Here is a 6,000-nt window from a genome sequence, read left to right on the forward strand (position 1 = left end):
ATTGTTGGCTTCCTTGTCAAATTCTCCGGATTTTGTTCCACTGGTCTCTGTGACTGTTTTATGCAAGTACCACACTTTTGATTACTATAGCTTTGTAATATAGTAGTAAATTAGGTAGTGTGATGCCTCCCACTGTGTTTTTCTTTCTCAAGATTTATTTGGCTATTTGTAATCTTTTGTGGTTCAACATAGATTTCTGGATGTTTTTTCTATTTCTGTAAAGAATTCCACTGGGATTTTGATAGTGATTGATTACATTAAATCTGTAGATTGATTTGGGCAGCATGAATGTTTTAACAATATTAGTTCTTTCAATCCATGAAAACAAGATACCTTTCTATTTATATATGTCTTCAATTTCTTTCCTCAACATTTTATAGTTTTTAGTGTACAGATCTTTCACCTCCTTAGTTAAACTTATTCCTAAATGTCTTAGTCTTTTTGATGCTATTGTAAATGGGATTATAGATTTTGATATGACTTTTTTTATATGGCAGGTGGACAAAAAAGCAATAATATATCAGGAAAAGTTCTAACAACAAGCTTGATCTATTGAACAGACACAGAATTCTCCATCCAACAATAAGAGAAAGCACATCCTTTTTTAGAACCCATGCAGTATATTCTAAACTAGTGATTTTTCAAAGATTAGGGATCATATTTTCTGTGCATTTTGATCTCTATAATTAAAGTTAATAACAAAATGACATAAAAGCCTCCAACATTGGAAATTTAGCATAATGCTAAATAATCATAAAATTATAATGGAAATTTTAAATAAAACAGATAAGTAGTAATGAAAATACTACACAGCAAAACAACATAAGGCAGTGAAAAGTGCTGTATTGAGGGAAACTGAAAAACTTCGAAACTCATGAGAACACAGGCTCAAAACTAATGAGGTAAGTTCCAAAATTAAGAAGGTAGAAAATGGTATTATGCTAAGTGAAGTAAGTCAGAGAAAGACACATACTGTATGATATCACTTATATGTGGAATCTAAAAAATACAACTAGTGAATATAACAAAAAAGAAGCAGACTCACAGACATAGAGAACAGACTAGTGGTTACCAGTGGGGCAATATAGGGGTTGGGGGGGCGGTGTGAGAGGTACAAACTGTTGGGTGTAAGACAGGCTACAAGGATGTATAATATTGGGTTGGCCAAAAAATTCGTTTGGGTTTTTCCATGAGAGGTTATGGAAAAACCCAAACGAACTTTTTGGCCAACCCAATACAATACGGGGAATATGGCCAATATTTAATAATAACTGTAAATGGAGTGTAACCTTTAAAAATTGTATTAAACATTTTTAAATAAATAAAAAGGTAGACGATGAACAAGAGAATATCTTCAAAAACAGAAGGAAGCAGTTATTTATAATAGAATAATTCAATGAAAGAGTAAAACAGAGAAATCAGTTTTTAAAAACTTGAAGTTCTTTAGAAAAAATAAAAACTTCTAAAAGACTGATTGAGAGGACACACACAAATATTATGATTAAAAAGAAGACATAATTATAGCTAGTGTAGAAATTGAAGTGATAGAGAATTCTTCCCACTGCAATATGTCAACAATTATGAAAATGTGGACAAACTGGAAAAATCTGTACAAATTATTAATTAAATCAAAAAAGTATTTCAGGAAAAACTTTACCAAACATTCAAATTTATGTCAATCTTGATAGGTAACCAACAAGGACCTACTGTATAGAACAGGGAATTTGGCTCAGTATTAGGTAATAACCTAAATGGGAAAAGAATTTGAAAAAGAATAGATACTTGTATGGGTATAACTGAATCACTTTGCTGTACACCTGTAACTAACACATCATTGTTAATCAACTATACTCCAATATAAAATAAAAATTTTAAAAAAAGGAATAGAGCAAAACAGAACAAAATAAATTCATGTTACTCTTAAGCAAAATCTTCTGAGAGTAAAAGGGTTATCAGTCCTTACCTAATTTTACAAAACCAGGATAATCTTCAGGCCAAAACCAAACAAACAAAGGTATTACAAGGAAACAAAGTTGTTAGGCCTTATTTCACTCTTGTAAAATCCTAAAAACTATATTAACAAATCAATTCCAACAGTTCATAAAAATATATACATACTGTGTGTTCAACCTGGTTTTATCTTGGATATATAATGATTTAATTTTGGACAACCAATTTATTGATGGATTGGAAATGAAAACAATCACTGTTTAAATAGATGCAGAAAAATATACTTGATGAAATTCAACATAAAATTTTAATAAGTCAGTAAATTAAGAATAGAAAGTAATTTCTATAACTTGATAAAGATATTTTTTAAAAAACTAGACAACAGTTACTTTGGGCCAATTTTAGAAACATTCCTTTTAAAACTCACTATTAATTACCACTTCAATTCAATATTGTGCCGTAAGTTTTAGTCAGCAAAATACAGCAGTCAAGAGATATTAGTGACAAAAGTCTTAGAGAGGAAGAAATACAACTGCCATTATTTAGACGTGATATAATTATTTACAGAAAAAAGTTCAAAAAGTCTTCAGCTGACTTAGAAAAAATAGGTGAGTTTAGCAGTTAGCTTGATATAAGATTAACTTACAGAAGTCAATCACACTGCATATATAAAAAACAACTCAAAATGTATTTTTAAAAATATATATTCAAAAATATGTGCTACTTACACTAATATCATACAATATCACATATGTAGGACTAAAAACGCAAAACTTTTACAGAAAATAATTATAAAATTATTAAGTGACATTAAATTAGACCCAAATAAATGGAGAAATATGCTATATTCATGGTTAGGAAGAGAGTATCATTAAAAAAAAAAAAGTTCTTTAGTTCAATTTCTAGATTCAAGGGAATTCCCACCACATCCCAACAGCAATTTCAAATAAATTCTTTCAGAGATTTTCACAGAATTTAATAACCTGATTATAGTATTTATAGAAAAAGACATTTCTGAAAATGAGAAGTTAAAGCTTGCTCTAACATCTCGTTAGTCATTACAAACCTATATTAATTAAATATATTAGTGGCATGGGGATAGACGTGTTCACCAGTAGAGTCAAACAGAAAGTGCAGAAACCGAACACTCTTGAATGGAACTTTGGTATATCAGAGGTCTTAGACTCGATCAGATTATAGCAGAGTGACTACCCAATAGATGGACCTAAAAAAATGTATCCACATATGATAAAAAATAAAATTGCATTCCTACCATACACTGTTTAAAAAAAATGAACTCCACATAGATGAAGGATTTAAACGTCCAAAATAAAACTTAAAGCCCTTAGTAAAATATAGTGGTAATGATTTACTAGACCTTGGAAAAGAAAAGGATTTCTTTGCAAACAATACAATCACCCATAACAACAAAGGTAAGATTTTTCAGTCAGGATAAGCTAGGCTTCAAACAACACACTAAATTGTCCAGTTTTGCAAAAGAGCTGTGCTCCTTACTCAGGGACCCAGGCTGACCAAAGCTTCATCTTAACTATAAGGGCAGGGAAAAGAAAACAAGTTTAATTTCATGCTGCCTCTTAAATATTCTGCATGGAGTGACAGATGTCACTTCTGCTCTCAGCTGACTGAAATAAATCACACGACAATGAGTAAATTCACCAGGATAGTGATATATAATCCTTTCACTTGAAGGACATCAAGTATTTGGGAAAATAATGTAGTTTTTTACAAATACTAACTATATATTTGACTATATTAAAATTATGCAAAAGTAAAATAATTAAGGGATAGCTGTAACACATTAAAATATGACATAAGCCTAAATTATCAAAGAGCATGGTACCAGTACATGAATACATAGATTAATGAAAAAAATAGTCCAGAAATGTATGAGCAACACCTCCAAGTAGCAAAAAGCACAATACCAGATCTTGATTTCTAAATACCATCCTTCATGAAAAGGAACCAGATCTTTATGGAGAAATGGATTATTATAGGTCTTGGTCATGGAAGTGTAAGGTAAGCCTCAGATTCCTTTTTAGCCAAAACCAAAGAAATGCTCAAAGTCTAATGGTCTCATGTCAAAAGACAAATGGTGACTTGGATGAGCTTCTACTAACCTAATTTGGAACAATTTGAAAACTGAAAGGTGTACTAAACTAATAACAGAGGATCAAACTACACAAAAACGGATAGAACTGCAAGGAGAAAAGGATGAATCCACTATCAAAGCTGGAGAATTCAACACCCCTCTATTAGAAATAGATCCAGCAGGCAGAAAACCAGTAAGCAAAAAGCTGAACTCAACAATACAATCAATTGGATATGGCTGACATCTATAGACTATTTCATCCAACAACAGCAGAATTCACATTTTTCTCAAGCTCACTAGGAACATTCACCAAGAGAGACAACATTCTTGGCAATAAAACAACCTGAGTAAATTTAAAAGAATTGAAATTATACAGTGTCTGCTTTTGGACCACAATAGACTAAATGAGAAATCAGTAACAGTGTGACGGCTGGAAAATCCCCAAATACATGGAGATTAAACAACACACTTCTAAATAACACACGAGTTAAAGAATAAATCTCAAGAAATTTTAAAATATTTGAACTAAACGAAAATAAAATCAAAATTTATGGGATTCAGTGAAAGCAGTGCTTAGAGAGAAATTTATAGCATTGTATGCATTCATTAGAAAAGATCTAAAATCAATAATTAAGTTTCCACCTTAGGAAACTATAATTGAAATTGAAATTGAATTGAAAACAGGAAATCAATACAGAAAATCAACAAAACCAAAAGCTGGTGTTTTGAAAAGATCGATAAAAACAATAAGACATTAGCCAGGCTAACTAAGAAAAAAAGAGAGCCACAAATGATTAAAATCAGAAATGAAGGAGGGGACATCACAAAAGATTCCATGGACATTAAAAGGATAATAAAGGAACACTAATAACTCTATGCCCAAAAATTTGATAACCTAGATGAAATGGACCAATTTCTTGAAGGACACAATAAGCCAACATTCATGCAAGAAGAACTAAACAATCTTAATAGGTCTATATCTATTAAAGATATTGAATAAATAATAACTTTCCAAAACAACATGAACCAGGCTCAGGTGGGTTCACTGGTGAATCCTACCAAACATTTAAGAAAGATATTATTCTTATTCTCTACAATCTCTTTCAGAGGATTAAGCAGAGGGAATACTTACTAACCCATTCCAGGAGGCCAGCATTACCCTAATAGCAAAACAAGACAAAGACCTTAAAACAACACTACAGACCGATATCTTGCATGAACACAAATGCAAAAAACCTCAACAAAACATTAGCAATCAAATCCAAAAGAGTATGAAAAGAATTATACACTACAACCAAGTGGGATTTACTACAGTTATACAAGGCTGGTTCAACATTTGAAAATCAATTAATGAAATCCATCATATCAACAGACTAAAAAAGAAAAATCACATGATCATATCAATAGATGCAGAAAAAATATCTGAAACAAATCCAACATTCATTCATGATAAAAATTCTCAACTTCATAAAGAACATCTAAAAAACACCTACAGCCAACGTCATACTTAACAGTGGGAAATGTAAAGTTTTCCCGCTAAGATCAGGTACAAGGCAAGGATGTACCCTCTTGCCAATCCTTTTCATCGTCATATTGGAAGCACCTGCTAATGAAATAAGGCAAGAAAATAAAAGGTATACAGATGGGTAAAGAAGACATAAAATTATCTTTGCAAATGACATGACCACATGCAGAAATCTGAAAGAATCAGCAAAAAGCCTCTTGGAAACTAACAAGTGATTATAGCAAGGTTCCATAATACTGAGTTAATACACAAAAGTCAATTGCTTTCCTATATACCAACACTGAACAAGTGGAATTTGAAATTAAAAACAATACATTTACATTAGCACCCCAAAAAATGAATACTTAGGTATAATCTATATACAAGATCTGTATGAGAAAACTACAAAACTCTGATGAATAAAATAAAAGAGCTA

This window comes from Pseudorca crassidens, chromosome X, assembly GCF_039906515.1.
Source record: "Pseudorca crassidens isolate mPseCra1 chromosome X, mPseCra1.hap1, whole genome shotgun sequence".
Classification (NCBI taxonomy): Eukaryota; Metazoa; Chordata; class Mammalia; order Artiodactyla; family Delphinidae; genus Pseudorca; species Pseudorca crassidens.